The following is a 20,938-nucleotide window of genomic DNA, read 5'->3' as shown; positions in this document are numbered from 1 at the left end:
AGAACAAGAGTCCTTAGATGGTTATTAAAACTTTAATACCTACATGCAATGGAGCATTACAAAGAAGCAGAAGCAAAATTAACCCTTGTAGCAAGTTACAGATGTGAAACATAACTTATCCTTCCCACTTCCCACCATTAGACCTATGGCATTTATTTGTGATTCTCTTTCCAGCCCCTAATTCCTCTTGTCTCTCAATATCCCCTGAATTTGGATGCATTTGAGTATCATCTCCATTCCCTTGAAGCCAGTGGCTGATCCACAAGCAGGCCTATGAGCTAAGCTAGTCCAGAGAGCTTAAATCTCAGGATGTTCTCTGGGAAGAATGGGACAAATGTGTGAGTCTTTCTTTGAGGGACGGGTGACAGGATGGAAAACAATAATTCGAGGATAGAAATGGCCCATGGAGGAGGAGTAAGCCAAGAGAATTGCAGAAGAGAGAGTGGAAGTCCCTTTGATGTTATTAACATCTGCACCAAAAGACACGGGAATTTCATGACCTGTGGAACTTTTCAATTGCATATGTCAGTATATCTTCTTGCTTTGCTTAATCTAGTTAGATTTTGTCCTCTTATTTCCAATATAAGCCATCACAACTGGTACAATGCCTTAGAGGTTGGTCCCACAAGAAAACTCCACTATAAATGGATGAAAATTATGTGCCCAGCATGAATGCAACAGAAGTTTATTTCAATGATCCTATCTAGTCTGATTTCCAAACTGTAGAATTATACCAAAAATACCAGGAATTTTTGTATTTCAAATTCAGATGCTTAATCTTCCAATGCTCATTTTTCCTTTCCATTAAACAATCTGCCCTAAATTATTTTTAACTTCATTCTGCCTGAGGCACATGCCTAGTGCTAATACTCTTGTGTAAAAATGCCTCTTGTATTTTTACAAATAATAGCCTGAGTGTTTTCCTTGTGCAAGCATTCTGCTAAAAAGTTTGTACATGCATTATTTCAGTTATAACTCGCCACAGCCCGATACTATATTTATTCCCAAGTTGCAGGTAAGACAGGTGAGGTTCAAAAGAGTAAGCAAAATTACCCACAGCTCCAGGTTTAAGAAGTGATGGACTCAGTTCAACCTGCCTTCTATGATTTTATATCATCAGTCTTGTAGAACCACTGGGTGTCCTAAATCAGAGACATGCAAAGCACCTGGCACATAGTACTCTGCATGCAGCAACTATTATTATTACTGATGGGGATATCCTTCGGGAGATAAAATTTGAGACTAGCATTTCTAGTATATGAATCTGAGAAACAAAAAAAAACAAAGAGCCCCTCTGTATCTAATAACACAAAGGTCTCTGATGACTTATTTGGCTCTGAACTACCCAACCGTCCGCTCTTTCCATTAAGTATCAGGGCGTATTTGCAGGGAAGCCTAGAGACAGCTTCGCTGCCAGCCCTGGGAAAAAAGAGAAGGAATCTCAGGGCATCAGCACCCACTGGCTGCCGCAAACCTATCCAGGGATGTTAGACATCCTTCCTATTTCCTCTGAACAAACACCTAGGAGATGTGTTGTGCCTCCTCGCTGGCTGGACTGAAAGGCCCAGGGGCGCCTTACAATGAACAGTAGATAGAGGGCGATGGGACTGAAGGCTTTAACACAGATAGAGTCTCTGTCCCTTCTTGGCTGCAGCAAACAGCAGCAGGGTTGGACCCGAAGTGATGGCGCTGTGCCCGCAAAGCACTTTGGCACATGCCGGGATCTGAAAGGCTCTAATGAGACCCATTTCACAATTCACTGGCCACGTGCATTAAGTAGGCAAAGATTTCTTCCTAACAGCCCACAATATATCCTATGGCCCAGATCTGGGACAGTGTCCCCCACCACCCACTAAACCAAATCTGTCACTGTCCCCTCACTTCTCTTTCTTTGGTAGTAAAATAAGCTAAATGAGAGGCAGCCGTCTAAAAGAGACAGGAGGCATTCCCAACTGCAGATCTCTCTCAGGGTCTTCAGGAACCTCCCAGAGACCTGCAATGCATGCTAATCCTTCCACTGGTTAAGAGAGTGGGCTCCTTCATAGGAAAGTCATTGTTCTTTCTAATTGTCAGAGACTGCTGCTCTGCACTTGCCTGGAGCGATCCAATTAACATATCACCACAACACCAAACATTATAATATGTTCTGTGTCCTACCAACAAGGGGAAGCACCAACTCTGCTTCCATCCACAGCTTCCTTCTAATTAGGCCTTTAATACATAAACAGACAGGGGAATAAGAAACCAAGATAGAAGGCTGTATGTCTGATTCACTTTCTGCCTAAAAGCAATCTAGTGGAGTTGGAATATCTTTGTTGTTACTGGGGAACAAGTTGGGAAAGTGAGAACAAAAGGAAGAACAGAAGAAGGAGGAAGGAACTGGAGAGACAAGAACTAAGGACTGAAGGAGATAAGGAGGGTTGAAGGGAGGGTGAGAAGGAGAGGAAAGGCTACTGGCTGCTTTGGGGAATTAAAAACCATGAACTTCTTCTGGGAACTATTGCCATGGTAACGTTCAAACAATATAGAGAAAGCCTTCATAGTTCCACTCTTGGCTTCCTGAACACCACTGTGTAGATTTTAACTCTTTTACGATGGGTTCTGACTTTCTGCCTTTTTAGTTAGGAGAAATTGGAGTCCCCCGGATCACTCCCTATAATGCATTTAAATTAATTCACCCACACACAGGCTCTGGTCCCTGCCGAAGTAATTCTCACTAGAGATTCTCTAACTAAGCTATCAGCATTATTCTTGCCCAGATTAGAACAGCCCAACTCATAACAATTTCTCTCTCTCTCTCTCCCTCTCTCTCTCCAGGTGGTAAAAATCAGCATATTCTAAGATCTGGCTTAGATTCAACTGTAAGCCATTCAAGAGAGGCATATCTATACATTTTCAAATGTCATGTATCTTTCTTAAAAAACCCATATTTTAATTACTGAACTTTCCAACATAATTATCAAGTCATTGGTTCAAAGAAAACATGTCTGTTGTCCTGAGAACAAGGTTTATAGTACAGTGTTTCTTAGGCTCCAAAAACTAATAAATAATAAATAAACAGATCATCTCTGTGAACAATAGGCTATCTCTTAAAGCGCCACAAATCAATCAAACCAACTTGTTTTTGGCAAGGCCACATTTACAATAACCATTGATTTTAATAGTTATAGGACAGCATGAGTCATCATAAGAATAAAGACCTTACTTTTTTTTTTTTAATCTATGAAAGCCAGCCCCACCATCACAGATACTTATCAGAGCAACAGATAAAGAAATATAATTGAATGGCTAAATTCTCCTACATCCCCTGCACTGACTTGGCAAAAATCGATGAGATGAAACAAATGGACCCCTGCCAAGAAAACAGTATTGTCTCAGCAGTTTGCACTTTGTCAAAAACCAGAGACCACACTCAGCACTAGCTCTTCTAAATAAAACTTCCCTACACACCTCCCCAACTCCTGATGATTTATCACAAGGGATGTAGCAATCAGAACATCTTTGGGTTTTCTGAGGCCAGAATGTCATTGAGAGGATTCAAAGGAACAGCTATATTTAAAAAGCACTGTGAAGCATCACCGTGAATGCTGTTTTACTAATACGATTTATTATGAGATTAATCATAGTAATTGCAAAACAGAAAAGAAATCATCTAAAACTAGAATAATTTTATTAAAAAGGACTAAAAGAAAAACAAATGGTCCGATACAATATAATCAAAGCATTTTACATTCAAAGACTGAAGAATAAAAGTAAACCATAATTAAATAGTACCTTACCATTGCACTTTCTTTCACCTAATCCAGCGTCTTCTGTTTCTTATGATAGAAGGAGGGTGCATCCTTCTGAAGCATGAAGCCAGACCATCTCCTGAAAATGTCTATTTGGTTTCATAAAGCCAGGTGTTTGTTTACATATTGTGAAACAATATTTTTCAATGCAGACACTTTTCCTAAGGAGATCATTTTATTCTCTCATTGCATGATTCCTTATTTGGGCAATACTCAAGTTTAAAATTCATAGTCTTTTTCCAATAACCATTCATGAATAGGAAGGCCCACTTTACATAACTGTGCAGCTGTGCAATGCATAACTTCAAGGGGCACCTTCATTTTTGTGAACAATGTTCTGTGAACAATGTCACTGAAGAGGGTGTATTGTAAAACTTGTAGTGAGCCATTATTAGCAGATACACATTAGAGCATCCAATTAGCACTAAAATATATTTACAGAACTATTATCAATATTTCAAAAAGCTGACTAGAAATGAGGCATGTTCTCACACAACTGCATAAGGTAATAAAAAGATCTTTTCTTTTGGCTCAGTTTATATCAACTCAAGTTAAAAAATGTTCATTCGGGGCATTTCAAAAATGATGATTGGCAGGTATGTGTTTTCAAGTAGGAAACATGGAGGAACAAATCGCAATGTATTTATTAAGCAAAATAGCTTTGAAACATGGGTCCCTGGAGGAAAAATAGGAAAAGGTGATCTTGGTGGTAAAAATATTGAGAAAACAATGGCCTTCACCATAAACTGAATTGAAGAAACCTCTTTACCCTAAAGATATATACCAGTTATTCATTTATTGGTTCTACCAAAATATATTGAAAATTCCAGTGAGCTTTGTTAAACACAGGAGATGATTAATTGAGGATCTTATCCTCAAATAAGTTACAGTCTAGCAGGCTTTGGCCAAATAATTAGATATGTCATAATAGTGATAAGAGCCATCACACATGTATGAATAAAATGTTGTTGTACAGAGGACAGGCAGACTTGGTGGACCAAGGGGGACCTGGGAGGTTTTCCCAGAAGAGGTAACTTGCTCTTAACTTTGACATATAAAGAGTATGCCATAGACAGATAGAGCAACTCTCACAAATTTTGCACCAAAAGTAGCCCAGAATATCTCCAGAGAAATAAAACAATCAGAATGGAAGGCAGACAAGAGAGAACAGGAATAGGTTGGCCAGACCATATTATCAGGAGAAGAATCCAGATTTTATTCCATAAATACAGTTATAGAATAGAGAAAAGGGGACTTTAGTGTTATTTCTTAGGATGGTCCTTCTGAGTGAAGAATGAATAACTGGACTACACACCGAAGAAAAGTTGGTGTCACCAGAAATACAAGAAAGTTAAAAGGATATCTAGAAGAGGAACAATGAAATCTGGACTGAAAGACAAAAACAAAACAAACAAACAAAAAAAAAAAACTGAGCTTAAAATAGCACTTAGATTTGAAGAGTGGTTGGATATGAGAGAGATTAAGGAGATAGTGATGTCATTGAAGCTGAAATTGGATAGCCTCCTGGAGGGAAAATAATCAGTTACACTTGTGTTAAGTTCCCAAGGCCTGCAGGCCAGGTAAGGAAGTGGCATCTGGGTGGAAATGGAGATTTGGGAACCTTCACCCTATGCAGGTGGCTGAGGCCAAGGATTGGAGAGCCATCTCACAAAACAAGCCCAGCTGACATCTCTCAAGGATGCAGTGAGACTGGGACTAGAACAGACTCAAAGGGGAAGCCCCTCACCATTTCAGGAGAGAAACAGGAGGAGGATCAAGTAAAGTGAATACAGAAGGTGAGAGCAAGCAGCCCCTCACAGACCTGGAAGAGTTTCAGAAAAATCAGCAGCAGCCATACTATCAAATGCTTACAGAGATCAAACATGATGAGGACTGAGATCAAAGCCATTGGGTTTGTAGGTTTTGGGAACTAAACTCCAAACCTATAGCAATAACATTTCTCACACAATTCTGAGTTTCCAGATGATCTCATAGCACTTTACAAAGCCTTTCTGTTCAATAGTTACATTGACTGAGTTAGGACAATTCCTCCCATCTTTCTCAGAAATTGCTTCTGCCACACTTGGCTACTACTGAGAACTAGCAAAAATACGCAAGGTATCTGTGACCTAAGCATCTGGTGACAGCGATCGTTTCAGGAAACGGGAGACAGAGACTGCAGCCTTCTTAATCTCAAATTAAAATATTAACATTGACCACCAGGTTAGATGACAGTGAGCTACCATGTTTATGTGTTACCAAGTCAACAAGTTTGAATTTACTGATTTTGATCTCGTTTCTGAAGTCAAAAGAAATGTAGTTTCTACTTTCAGTTTCACCACTTTCTTACTGCAGAATCTTAGACAAGTTACTTAGTCCCTTTGTGTTTCAGTTCCCTAAGTGAAATTAAAGAGAAAAATATATGTTATATTTTCAACATAGTGCCTGGTGCATGTCAGGTGTTCCCTAAATGGTAGTTACTATTGCTATTACAAAATTATACCTGTAACCTCCGTAAGTGTTGAAAGCTTTCATAAGCACAGAAAGCTACCATTGACTTATGCCAAAGTTGAAATAAAAATTTATGAATCTTATATAAGTTTCTCATCATTAGGCTTTATTATGAATCTGATTGACATTGGAAAACATTATCAAAAATAATATTGCCAACTCTGGTAGCAGAATCGGCAAAAGATTTTCATTTACATACTCAGTAACTATAAAGGATAAAACACTCACAGACTCAGTTCAATGCTCCCATTTCTGTGGAAAGCAGCCAAAGATTTCAATGAAAGGTGAGCTAACATTTATTATGTCCTGATCAGGCATCAAACACTTAGACATGTTAATGCTCCCAGAACTGCAAGAGAGGTAATTTCCAGTTTTACAGTTGAGAAAACTAAGGCATAGCAAGGTTAGCTAGCCCATTTAGGATCCCCGGCTAACAGGCGGTAAACAAAGTTGAAATCCAATGATTGTCCATTCCAGATCTCATTGTCTTTCCCCTACAAACCCTCTAGAGACTTCTTTCACCTATTACCCTATAGGTCAGCCATTACAACACCACTTTTGCCTCGCTCTCAGAACTCTCTGTTCCCCTCCACATTTTGAAAACTAGTATCCTGAGATCAAGAATTTTATATTTTTAATTCTTAGGAATCTTAAATTCCTTGGCAGTCAATTATAAATGCAGACTCCTAAAATGTTTGTGTTTGAAGAAAGCTTCGTTTTTACTTTTATTTAACAGAGAAGGATGTAAGACTAACCTAAGAGCAGTGAGGAGACTTGTAGAAATTGTTCCAATCTATTACTGATAGTATCAAGAATAAAAATAAATAAATACGCCGCATCACCTAACTTTTGGGCCTCAGCTTTTCCAACATAAGGAAACCATTCAGTAGTACTTAATATCAGCATGTGATGTCATATTTGTACACAGACACACACCCTGTCAATGCACTAACTGGTATTTCTCATTTAAACTTTTATAAGTTGCATAGGTATGTATGTGCATTTAAGTCTTTTGGAGAAAATGCCGATTTAAGTGAGTTTAATTAGTCAGTCAAGGGATATTTATCGCAGGCACACTATTTCTCAGACATTTCTCGGAGGGGCTCAGGACATGCCAGAGAACAAATAAAATCCTTGCCCTCAGAGAGCATTACAGGCACACTGTCTCATTCATAAGTCTGCCCCACCAAGTTTCAACTGTCGAATTGAGATCTCTCCAGAAAAATCATTTTGAAGGAGGGTGCAACAAACACTTGATCCCCTTGGAGAGCTTTCCAAGATTCCATTTACAAATCATTAATTTTTGTATGCCTGTATTGTAAAATACTTGACAATATAATGAAGCTTTATATGGACACAGAGTATAATTCCCACGATTCACAAAGTACATATCAATCTCTCCTGAGGGAATGACATTCAGTAAAGTATTTCCAAGTACGTTTTAAAAGTGTAGGACCTTACCAAAAACGGTAAAAAATGGTTGCATCTATTGGCGTTACTTCGACCTTAATCTTGTCTATGTATTTTTCCTTTGTTACTCTATACTAGCGGTTCTCAACCTGTGGGTCACGACTCCTTTGGGGGTTGAACGACCCTTTCACAGGGGTCGCCTAAGACCATCGGAAAACACATATATAATTACTTAGTGTTTTTGTGATTAATCACTATGCTTTAATTATGTTCAATTTGTAACAATGAAAATACATCCTGCATATCAGATATTTATTTACATTATGATTCATAACAGTAGCAAAATTACAGTTATGAAGTAGCAACAAAAATAATTTTATGGTTGGGGGTCACTACAACATGAGGAACTGTATTAAAGGGTCGCGGCATTAGGAAGGTTGAGAACCACTGCTCCATACCAACATGATTTTGGATGGACAGCTTCCCTCAGACAAGACCGTATTTACTTTTTGCAAACGGCACATTACCTAATCTAAACTCAGAGCTGCCCCATCTAAATGTACATTTATTGAATGTCTGCCATCCCTGACATACGCAATCTGATTTCATTCATGTGGTTGTCTATAACCTCTACCTAACAGATAAGCATAGAGGCTCACAGAGGTTAAATGGTGCGTGCAGCACACACGACCCAGTGGAAAGCTGAGAACTCAAACTTACTTAGGCTGCCAGAGTCCAAGTTTACCGAATCTCTCGATCACGTTTAGGAAGCACACAAAAAAAGTAAAATTGATCGCACGGTAAGAACTTCCTCCATAGATGATGTCTCCTTAAGATCAGTAAAGATGCTTAACTTCAGGATACTTGTCCAAAATTAAAACAAGCAGTATAAATATCCGATGGGCAACTTCTAAGCCTGTCTGGTTATAACCTACAGATATGACATCAAGAATAACAACAATTACAACAGCAGGACTCTTTTTCCCTCAAAGTAGGGACATGGAAACATATTGAGGAAATGGACCAAACACAGAACTGCTGTTGTAGAGAATGAAATTATGAGCAGAGACCACAACTGGCTGCCTCAGAAAACCATCACTGAGTTGGTGTTGGAAGATCTGCACATACAAACAATATAACACTTTGTCTACATAAAGTCTTGACTCCAAAAACTATCAGGCCTTGACTGGTTCACAAAGTGAAGATGTTTAACCCAGGATTCATTATAACTGGAAAGGCTTTGAATCCAAATTGTGAATGCAGGGGCCTTAATATTAGTAATGGAATTTTATGCCACCTAATTTAAGTTATATTATTGCCTGGAAATCTGTGTTTGTTTTGTGCATTCCAGTTCCAGACAATGTAATAGGCATCTAAAATTATTCATTTAATATATAAGATCCATCATATGCAACTTTTAGGCCAAAATAATAGCAACACAATAAGAGTATTATCCGCCCCCTCCCCCAATTTCATTTAAGTATTTTCTTTGCTGAGATTTATTTTTCTATACTGCAAGGAGAAAATCTTGATGTTCAGTTTCCAGCTTGAAGCAGCATTTCAATCTAAAATGATGTGTTGCAGCCAATCTATCCTGCTAAGATCTGAAAAGAAGAATCTGGCAACTTCTGTAAGGTCAGATATAGCCACTAGAACTGGTAAAGTGTTTGGCCAGCCTGTATTCATACCCAGGAAGTTAATCCAAATTAATCCTAGAACAATCATAACAAACAGCCCTCTTTAGAGGGCCTATTATGCCTGGGGCTTTGCATAACATTACATTTAATTCACCAAACAACTCGAATTAGTTGAATTCTAATTTGTTGATATTTTTCCCAACCCAAAGATGAGAAAACAGAGGGCCATGGAAATTAAAGATATGGCCCAAAGGATCAAGCTATCAAAAATGAGAGGAAAAGACAGTTACAAGGGGAACTTCAAAACTTGCAACACCCAGCTGTTTCTGGGCCTGTGGCCCTTAGCAGAAGCCCAGTATATAACTACTGACTCACAAATGTTATTCAGTGGGCACCAACTTCAGCCCTTGAAATAAGCTCACGAGGCAAGTTTCCAGGCCTCCCATGGCCATCATTCTTGCATCAGTCCATGAACAAGTTGCCTAAAATGCGGAGCCAACTCTGACTGCCAAATCCAAGGAGCTAAATCCTAAACTGGGCAATGTGTCCCAAACTGTAGTGCTGGGGAAATGAGTGATTCACCAGATGAAAAATGATGATAGCCTTGGAGGCTCCATCTTCTCCAGATTTGAGGAACATGCTTAAGTGGAGGTGGGCGGGAGGAAACATTTCAACCCACACTTTTAAAGATATTCACCTCCTCCCTCTCTCACTCTCCCCTCCCCCAACCCCTTCCCTCCTCTCATTCAGAAAAGTTTGCATGTGTATGTAAATGTGGCTGGTACGGAGAGTGTGACAGAATGAAGGAGAGGGATGCACTTTGAGGTTTAATTGCAGTAGCAGTAAAGACATTTTAATGTCCCAATAAATAAATAAAAGGAAAGGAAAGGAAAAACCACGTCTCCTGATTGGCAGACGCAGGCTGACTGCAAGGCTGGGCTTCCCATGTGAAGCCCAGCACTGAACTCTGTATGCAGTAAAAAACATCAGAGTACTTTTTTTTTTTCTCTTTCGTCCATTGTCCTGAGTTCCCTCTGAACAGGAGCTTAACTTGAGTCAATCTCTGACTAAGGTGGTAACTTAACTGAGGTCAAAACAAACAAGCAACAAGCAAACAAACAAAAAACTGCCAGCAAGAATAAGATATTCAGAAGCCTACAGAGCTATCACGGGGGGAAATAAAAAACCCCTCCATATTCTCCATGATTATTTTCATGGGTTGGGAAATGTACTGCCTGATCTGTGTCCCAACAGGAAACATGTGTCCGGAAAATAAATTAGAGAAGTGCTCAGCTGTAGGCTAGTTTAGTTAAGGAGTAATGAAAAGGATAAGAACAGATGATGTGAGCCAAAGAAGAGGCTCAGATGCTTTTAGCAGGGTGTTTCTGGTTTCTATTATCACCTCTCTAATATAAATCTAACTCCATGATTCCTTAATGACTCTCGGGGGACCACCACTCACTGGATTAAATCTGCCCAGCACCAAGAAGGGACCCAGGAGAATGCTTTCTTTCATCTCCTTCAGGATATGCCAGAGTTGTGGATCTTTTATTTAATAATATTAAAGTTAGGGTTTTCTGAGCTCTGCCATTAAAAAAAAAAAAAGACTCAAAAGGACTATGAATGCTGGAGTTGGGCTAGCCTGAGGTCCAGCGTGGCAGTTTATTTCAAGTTCTCAGGACAGGTCTTTTCCTTGATTCTTCTAGATGACAATGGCACCTGTGGGGACAGAAGTAGCCACACCATGTCTGGCTGATTCCTATCCAGTTTGGGTTCCAAACTGACTTTTGTCTGCTGTTGGGAGGCCTGTGTCACTCACTGATCTCATATGGTTTGGCCCTTAACCAAAGAATTATAGCTCCTCTGGGCCTGAGTTTCCTTTTTTATTGGCATGAGATCTCTGAGGAGTCTTCTGGCTCTCAAGTTATATGAGTCTTTGATTCTGATCGAAGACCCCAGAGAGGAATAAAGAAGGTGAAGAGGAAGAGTTCTGGTGAAAGAAAGAGAGAGAGAAGCCAGAAAGAAAAGCCAGCCCCATGACCCCCACAGGCAGGAGAGGGGAAGGGGATCAATCCTATAGGCCCTCAGGCTCTCTAAGCATTTTCAACCTCTTCTTACTTTTCTTTATTGGCCCCTTTCCCCCAAGACAAAGCTGTCACATGAAAAGCACTGGTGTTCAACACACAGACCTTTTCTTTATCTCCTCTACCTCAGTTACCACACAGGATACTCTGTTTCTGCCTTTCTCTCAAGAGCCCCTTCCGGTGATATTGGGAAGGTTTTTAGCAAAACCCAAGCCAACTACCCATGCCATCTACAATGTAGATACAACGTCTCTGTTACCCCAAGAAGTACTTATTTACGAGGAGGTGTGTTGAAGAGAAGCGGGCTCTCCTTCTCTCACTCTCGGCACTGGAGACCACAGCTGAGCATGCGTGTGCAAGAGAGACTGGAGAAAGTGTATCCATCTCTCCAGCACGTCCTCCCCCTATCTCCACACTCTGTCCCTCCGGATACCAGGAGCCAGAAGCCATCCTTCATCTGCTGGGTTTATTATCATGCTTTTGGGTTAATACATTCCGTTGATCTGTGATGTCAGGTTGGATAATGAAATTTAAATTAGGCCCTTTTGATTTCCAATAGCAAAATATCTGGGCATCCAACTCCGGGGCTGACATGCAACTTAAGTGCATTCTAGAGTGTCAGTCACACACACACAGGCACCCCACACCGCAGTGGCTTTCCTGAGATCTTTTTTTTTTCTCCCTGATGAACATTTGCGAAGGCGTTTGCCCTGGATGCAGACAACCTGCATCATTAAAGCAGAGCACCTTCTCCCGGAGAGCACAGGCTGACGGAGCAAATGCATGGGCCACCTCTCTCTTATTTCTCTGGCCCCCTAGAGTGATATCTTTACAAACCATTCTCAAGAAGGTGAGGGCAGAAGGGAACTAGGAATGCTAAATCAATGGACCTTTTTCTTTACCAATAAATAAGAAAATATAGATCACTCACTGTATTTCAGACTGATTACAGCAACTCCAGATGGAAATCCAGGTGGTTAAGAACAAGCAAAAACACATGATCTTGACACCAAAATATTTTTTTAAAAAAATTATTTTTTAAAGAAGGTTGATGAAAAATCCAACTGCAATTATCCATCAATTTTAGTCAACACAGGCACAAATCCAAATGTGCTCTGCTGGTTTCTCTCCCCCAATCAATGCTAATTCTGCCGCGGTCAACTTTTCTTCTCCAAAATTTCTTTGCAGATGTATTATTAATTTCCTCGAAAACACCACGATATCGGGTCTTTACTTTCCTAAAAAAGCCCCAAACTTTTCATTCCAAAAGATATCTCCTTGGTTTACTTTTCTCCTTTATAGAAAAAAAAAAAAAAAAAAAAGAACATACTCTTTCTTTGTGGCTCCTGGGTTCTCCATTTCCAATCATCCTTTTGGGGAGAGGGTCAGCTGTTTATTATTATTTATTTATGTCAGAGCACACCAACTCCCGCGGGCCTGACACTGGTCTATTTCATTTTTCAATACTCCCAGTGTGCACATATACACATTTGTCTTAAGATCCAGGTCTCACAAGAAAAAGCTTCCTTCTTCCTGCTCTCTTGCACAATCCACTGCGTTCTGTTCCAAAAGGGAGCTGCGTCCCGCATCCTTCATTTTTGCAAAGGCACCCAACCGCCACCAAAAAAAAAAAAAAAAAAAAAAAAAAAGTGTCCTTTTACATCGTCAATTCCTCTCCCTCAGCAACCCCCCCCTTGGAAGAATTTGGGGATCAACTCCCCCCACTCGTCACCCTTCTGGCCGGTCCCTTCTCCAAAGATCTGATTAGATTTCTCATCACAACCCAGTGCGCAATTGGATTTTTGATTTCAGCCACCCGGCCAGCCACCTTCCCCTCTCCCTCCAAACTCCCTGTTATATCCTGTCTCCTTCCCTCCACCGCCTCTGCAATTTCATAATCTCACGTTAAATGGAGTGCGGGGGATGGGGGCGGGGGCGGAGGTAGTGGAGGAAAATTTCAAGGCTCCGTCAGCTGTCAAGAAGAAACCCATTCCTCCCCCTTCTACTTTTTTTTTTTTTTTTTTTTTTTTTTTTTTTAAGGCTCTAGGTGGCTTTCCCTTCCTCTGTCCCCGCCCCCACCCCGGCACCCGGTCCAGTTCCTCCAGGTGTTGCGGAACTCCGGGAGCAGGGCCGCGATCACGGGGGAGACGCGTGACGCGGTCCCTCTCCAGTGGCCCCTGCCAGCCCCCAGGTCCCCTTTTCTTCCATCAACGGGCAGCGCATCCGGGGGCGCCGCGGCGAAAAACTTCAAACTGGCTTTTATTTTAAATGGGAAGGGCGAAGTGCGGGGACCAACGGGGTGTTAGGCAAATCAGAAAATAATATGGTGAGAAAAAGGCAAATGTGACGAAAAATAAATCTGTAATCGTTGGCTCCTCATATTCTCCTCGAATGAAACTGCAGCTTTGGTCTCATTTCCAGCTGCGTCGGGTACATTTTGGAGCCACAAGTTGGTTCCTCTTGGCGCAGACCTTCCTGACGCCGGCTAGTCCTCTGCGAAGAGAAGGTTCCCGGGAGCGCAGCTACTCGGCGCCGACCTTAGTGCGAGCGCCCCGACTCTCGGCTCCCGGCGCGGCAGAAACCCCGGTCCCCGTCCATCCAGTTCGGCTTGAACTCTCTTCCCTCCCTCTCGCGCCTCTCCCCTTCTTTCCCCCAAGTAAATAAACGCGCTCTCAGTGCTGGCAGCAGCTCCTGCGTCTAAGCTTTCCCTCGGCCACTGCCACGTCCCGACGTTTAGGGTCCTAGCTCCCAAAAATCTTCTCTCGGACTGCAGTCCCCTTCCCTCCTCTGCCCCTCTTTCCTTCCCCTCTCTCATCTTGTGATCAGTAAAATACAATTACCCAATTACCTCCCATCATCTTAGCACTGATTGGTCAATTGCGTTAACACTTGAAGTCTGGGACGGAGTGATTGGAGCCTCTGCGGTGGGGCACCGCTGCCACCTGGAGGGCAGAGCCAGAACAGCTGCGTTTCAAAGCAACCCCCACGCTCCGTTCGTAATAGGCAAGGAAACTCAGGGGCTGTGTGGGAGAAGTTGTCATCCCACCCCCCCCCCCCTACTAAAAGCCTGCCTGTTTTCATCCTGAAAGCCAGAATCTGGAGCCACAATGGGGACGACAAGGAAATCAAATTACCGCTAGAATTTTAAAACTCTCACCAAACACACAAAGCTGTTGCTTTCCGATTGCAGGGCAAGAGCGTCTCTCCTGCCTGTTCAAGCAGGCTGGTCACAAGGTAAAGAAAGGTAACACAGTACTATGTTTACCTAGGATAGGCTGATCAGAAGGAATCTAGGAGTTGTTGAAAAGCTGCTAGGAGGGAGCCGGCTGTCCAACAGGATAATCTCCCCAGGAGGAAGCACTGTTCGTAGGCAAGATAGGAAGGAGCCTTCAGCCTAGGCAAGTATTGCAGTAAATTGGCCTGTTCAGTTTGTACAAGATATCCAGGACAGTTTGACAACTCAATTGCAACATCCCTGACTCCTGGCTGTAGGTTTTTTCCAACACATCATGTTAGGAGCAGGCAGGGTGGGGGCTGGTGGCACATTTCAATTTCACTGGGTCTTATTATTAATAACATGTTTATGCTGGTTTCTGTCTCCAATACATAACTGTCCTAAGTAAGGCCCTTTCTGTAAGCCAAGAATACTTATTTTGTCATTCAGCTATGTAACCTTGAGATATGAAAAGAATAAAACAGGGAATGATAGTTCATAGGATAAAAGAGTTACATGTTGGGAGAGAAGGCAAAGAAATATTTATCTGTTTCAAGCTGCACAATTAATAATCTCTAATGATTTTATTTTTCAGAGATCAGAATATGAATATGTACTTGGTTTAAAGACAGTTTTAAAGAAGCTGTAGGTTACTCTATTCAAGCACAATACATACATAACATTTGAGTCTTTATGTGACAAATTATAATGAGAAGTGGCATTTGACAAAAAGGAGAAAAATTTACTAAAGGAACATCAGAGGCACATCCAAGTTCACGCCAAATGTTCTTTTTCCCCCTCCTGTTCTTTTTATAGGCTATACATATTTCTTTATTTAGGGCAAAAATTTTTTTAAAAGTATTACACCTATATATTCTTTGGGTATTAACCATATTCTCTAATATGTATTTTAGATATCAGTACCTGCAAAAGGAAGGCCTTTCTTCACTAATGGTTTTTATTTATTATAATTTCTTTATCTATTTGGAGAGTTTTGATGTAGTTATGAATTGCATCAAAATATGAATTTGTCAAGGGGTAATATTCTTTCTATTTTTAAATGAATGCTGTATTGATTGATTTAGAACAGTAATAGGCAGTTGACTATAATTTGTCTTTTGAAGCTCTTACCTTCGTATGTCAATTACAATTTATCAACTAATAAACTATTAAAAAGTGCACTCACTGGCAGCTCTATAAAGATACAAAGTAGTCTACCCTCTGATTCTGAAGTAAGCTAGAAGCCATTTGAAATAAAAATTCTTTTCTTTCTAGGGACTTTGACAGCAAGAGAAAAGCCAATGATTTGTTTTTCACAGTTGATTATTAGCTAGCTACCTACAAGATGTCTTTAAAGCCTTTCAGAATGAATTAATCTATTAAACAAAGGAGCAGGGGAGGATCAGTGCTATTTAGCTAAAAGGAAAAAGAAAAGTCTTCCCTTCCCTGTTTATCTTCCCATTTAGCAGTTCCAATTTCTTTTCTCACCTCAACTGCCCATTCACACTCTAGGACCTTGTATTAGTCATTTTGCTTTTATTTTTTCATTCAGACTCAACCAGTGATTATTGGGCATTCGTATGGGTTGGTCTTTTGCTGAAATATCATATACATCACCTTATCTAAAACTCAAAACCACGTCCTCCTGAGAGATTTTGAAGATAGGGAAAGTAAAGCTAAAGCCACAGCTGACATAAAGAAGTTTTGAATCCAGATCCCTCCATTCCGATTCCTCCAATTTTCCTATAACTTCTAGGTTTGGGGATAGGTGGAAAACATCTAAGACAGTCATGAACATGCAGGCTGTCATTATCAACTTTGAATCCCAGAGATGAATCTGTAACCCTGTGGGGGAATGGAATTGTCACATTTGCCACTAAATGACCTTACTCAAAGAAATAAGCCAGGCAAAGAAAGCAAAATACCATATGATATCACCCAATACAGGAAACTAAAGAGCAACACAAACAAACGAACTAAACAGGCAAAGACTAGAATAGTAGTCAGTAGGGGGGAGGGGGGAGGGAGAGAAGGGGGATAAGTAAGGGAAGGGTCTAGTCAAAGAACGTATATGAATGACTCATGGACATGGACAACGGGGCGGGATATGATTGTGGGAGAAGGGATGGGCTGGGAGGGGTGAGCAATGGGGGAAAAATGGGACAACTGTAATTGAATAACCAAAAAATAAAATTAAAAAAAAAAAAAAGAGCATTGCAGTAAATAAGCTAATTGTCATACAAATACACATGCAAATTAATTTGTTAAATAAGAACATAAATATATTTATTCAGTTGAAGTTGTTAAATACTGTCTATAGTAACAGGGTATGTGTTCAAGTAAAAATTTTAATAAAAGCTCATTTAAAAGAAATAATTGCCTAATGAGTAATGAATTGACTACATTGTCACACTTCCATTTAGTCCATCTAATTGCCTTAAAGCAAGGACAGGACAAATATCATTAAAATAAGATGACTCGGAACAAGAGAGGCACTGTGCTAACATGGCAGGTTTGTGCTATGGACATAAGAATTCTGTTCGTTCTCCTGTCCTGATTTGTAGGCATTCGGGTGCTGAAACAAAATTATCATGTTATTTCACTGTGTGCTGGTGACTCTACCTGGTATAATCTTTAGCAAACAGCAGAGGACAGCATCTTATAATCACAAATACAAAATAGCAAAAAGAATAAATTCAGTAGCTTTCCTTAAAAATAGAGAAAAAAATGGATGGGTCTATTGTGTTTACTAATTTTACTTATCAGGCTGTAGGCTACTCTACTCAAGCACAAAACATACTTAAGATTTGAGTCTTTATGTTACAATTTTTTTTTCCACTTTCAATACTGTGAACCAGGGACCAGAATATCCTGTGGGATAATCCTATCAAGTTTTCTTCTGTTGTCACTCATAATGAATGACATGCAAATTAACGTCTTTAGAACAACTTCTCTGGAAAACTACTAATGATAAAATACCATGTTTAGTGGGAACTCACTGCATGTGTTATGCTAAACAATACTCCAAGAATGTTGTATTTCAGGGCTAGAAGATATCCTATTAGAAATCTATCCTGTGTTCCTTGAAATATAGAAAAGGATACTAAAGTCCAGTTGATTTTCAAATTTCTGTTTTTGTTTTTAATATCTTCTCTACAGTGGCTACCCCTCTACCCAGATCCCAGCCCAGTACAGTCATGCATTGATGTTTTGGTCAAAAACAGATGGAAATGATTTGCTCATGTATCTGTTTCCCCCCTAACCCATGATTGATTTCATGAACATGCTTTTCTTTTTGTATTTCTAATACTATGCATATAGTGGAATGAATAAATGTCTGTTATGACATCAGTAAATGGAAGAACCTAGATCTTTTGTCCCTCATTGAATGTTTTTTCATTGTGACATACAAAATATTAGAAAAATGAGATACTACAATTACTAAAAGATAAACTAATTAAAATGCTACCAAATAAAATAATTTAATCAGAGAATTATACATGTATCACTTAGCTATTGCTGTACAATAAACTACCCCAAAACTTGGCAGCTAAAAACAGCAACCATTTATTATTTCTCATGTGTCTACAGGTCAGTCAGAGATTGGTTAAGTGGTTCTTTTGATCTTGACCAGTTTTACTGTTAGCTCATCTAAGATGGTCTTAGCTAGGAAACTGGGGCACTTCAGGCCTGTTCCATGTGTCTCTCTCTTCATCAGCTTGGCCCAAGCAAATTTCCTGGCAATATAAGAAATCCAAGAGAGCACGCAGAAAGGCATGATTATTTTTCTAAGGATCTGTGTAAGTCATATCTGTGGCTGAGCCCATTGTCAAGGAATGAGGACAAAAGAGAGTGAAGAATCAGGGTAGTCTTTGCAATTAACCACCACCTCTGTCTCTTACAAGTATCAAATGTCCTCAATGGTTACTGGGGTTTACAGAAAAAAGTATCCTCAGCATAAGGGATCATTCAATTAATAACTTATGTATTTCAACAGATGGATATTAACCTCTCATTTTGTGCCAGGTATTATGGACGTTATCACGGCTACCCCCATTTTTCTGATCACATGTTTTGATGCTAATTCAATGGCTCACACATCTGCCCAATTATCTTTACTGCGCTCCTTTCCTGAGACTCCTCTGAAGTTCCTCTGTGGACTCTTTGTCACTAGTCTCTCTTTTTACCCAGGCTGATCCCTCTCTAGGACCAGTCAGCTTCAAAAAAGGAATGCTGTGAGAAAATTTAAAGGAAGAAGCATACGTCAAAACATATGTTTCTTACGTACAATCACAAAAAACAACACTGGGGAAATTAGTGGCAATGTATAGAACAAAATATTCATATTCTCCATACATAAATACTTCTTAGAAACAACTTTAGAAATAAATGAGAAAAACAAAAATAAACTTACAGATGAGTGGGGAAAAATTCATTACCAGTCAACTTGCCAAAGACCTGGTTGTGTTAACGCTTATTGGTTAGCCCATGTTATTTAGCATAGTGCCTGGCCCTTTGGCCTCATGGATGCATGAACTGTCTTCTTGATTAGGGAAGGAAAGTGAGTAAATAGTTAAGCATGACAATTACAGGCAATGGTGATACAATATGCTCAGCATTTTACTAGATGTAAATGTAAAGAGCTGGGGAAGTGGAGGAGGCAGCAGCTACCCGTGTGGGGAACAATCCCACAGGACTTCACAAACAGGAAACACAAATGTGTTAAGAGCTTCATGAATGTTAGTGTACAGTTGATGGATACAGGCTTGACCATTCTGCAGCCAGAGGACAGAAAATAAGGTGCATTCTGAGAAAATACAATTTGTGGCCCAAAGATTAGCAGAGCTAAACCTTTAGTTAAATTGCATCCTCAGCTACAGTAGAGGTGACCGGACTATTACATGCCATGTAGAGATAAGAGCATCTAGATTTTGAAAGTTATCTTTAAAATGTTCTTTCCAGGGGGATATCAATCCCAAATGATATCTGGTAAGAAAGAGCGTCAGTGAAGTGGAGCATTTTGAGGGAGGATTCTTCTTTTATGAAACCCAAGAGGCAACAAGACAAATTCTAGGAGTGACTTAAACTATTAAGAAGAATCATGATGGAAACAGTTAGATGGCAATTTGGCACCTGATTTTGAATCCATTTAGACCCTATTACGTTTTAGAAATCCTTTTTAAAGGGTGACCCAAGCACTTTTAGAACTCAGTCTCCTTTCCCGCATGTTTTTATGGGAGATAGTATTTGTGCAGATAAACTACATGGTATGTACTTGTACTGTCTAAATTAGAATTCCTTGCACCGAGGAGAAAATTGCCCATAAAGGTATCTTTAAAATTCCACCAGGAATTAGTAGATGGTGTGAATCCAGTTGTGTAATTTGGGAAGACAGCTGCATTTTATCTAGCTAAATCAGCACTCAGTACAAACCAGCTCCTAAAGAATGTCACTTTATTTCAGCATTAGCCATGCAGTGCAGATCCAAGAAATGATAACCTTGTTTTCCCCACCACATTACCATTGTGTTTTCAGGAAATGAAGTGCATAGATTTCAAAATTCAGTTCTCTTCACACTGAAGATGCGTTAGCACATCTGTGATTTTAGGTCTCCAGCTGATTTAGTAGCACATGATTCAAATAATGTTAGACAATCTGCATTCTTAAATGTCCAGGTTTCTAACATGCACAGCACTTTTGAGGGAAGTAAATGACTGTCGCAGAGATGCTTCAGATGAAAAAAAAAAAAAAAACTATTGTATTTACAAAGAACATGAAAATACTTTTATTGCTTGAATGAAATTATTTTTTAAATACAGAAAAGAAGCATACACAAAGAAATACTATTGGGAATCAACTTTCCAAACGAGAGGAGGTTGGGAATGCTTTGCTTCACTAGAAAGCTCTTTTTCACCCATCAACATCTGTGTGGGTTTTATAGGGGAATGAAATATAAATAAATATCCCTATGGCAGATGAAGATTGTGCTGTACTGTTACAGAAACAGGGGAGTCCAAAAACAAACCCCAGAGTTTGCAGCTGGGAGATAGGGAAAAGGAAGCAGCTTTCAGGATGCCCTTGCATGCCTGGAGCTAGTGGCTGGAAACATTGTTGCAAAGATCTGTTTTACTTCCAAGGCTCAAGTCTTGGAGGAGTCTTGGACTGTGGGCTGGTACTGAAGAAGGAGACAGAGCCTAGTAGGGTTCTGTGAACGGTCAGGATGCTTTGCAACACCCACTGCGTGAGAGGACAAAGTGAGGGAGAGAGAGGAGGCAGGGAGGAGGAGAGCAG

At 40.1% G+C, this 20,938-nt stretch overlaps 1 protein-coding gene across 3 annotated transcripts in view; it reads right to left on the bottom strand.

The window, feature by feature from the left end:
- LRRC4C (leucine rich repeat containing 4C) overlaps positions 1-12,437 on the bottom strand; it is a 162,551-nt gene extending 150,114 nt beyond the window's left edge. For all 3 annotated transcript variants that reach the window (XM_090267574.1, XM_090267576.1, XM_090267575.1), the window contains exon 1: positions 12,365-12,437. The gene's annotated coding sequence lies outside the window, so the exon portion shown is untranslated. The remainder of the gene's footprint in view (positions 1-12,364) is intronic.
- Positions 12,438-20,938: the final 8,501 nt, after the last annotated feature.

The sequence above is a fragment of the Furipterus horrens genome, unplaced genomic scaffold (assembly GCF_987537825.1).
Source record: "Furipterus horrens unplaced genomic scaffold, mFurHor1.1.pri manual_scaffold_2, whole genome shotgun sequence".
In the NCBI taxonomy this organism is placed as follows: domain Eukaryota; kingdom Metazoa; phylum Chordata; class Mammalia; order Chiroptera; family Furipteridae; genus Furipterus; species Furipterus horrens.
The sequence above is the reverse complement of the archived record's forward strand: the minus strand, read 5'-3'. Positions and strand labels throughout refer to the sequence as shown.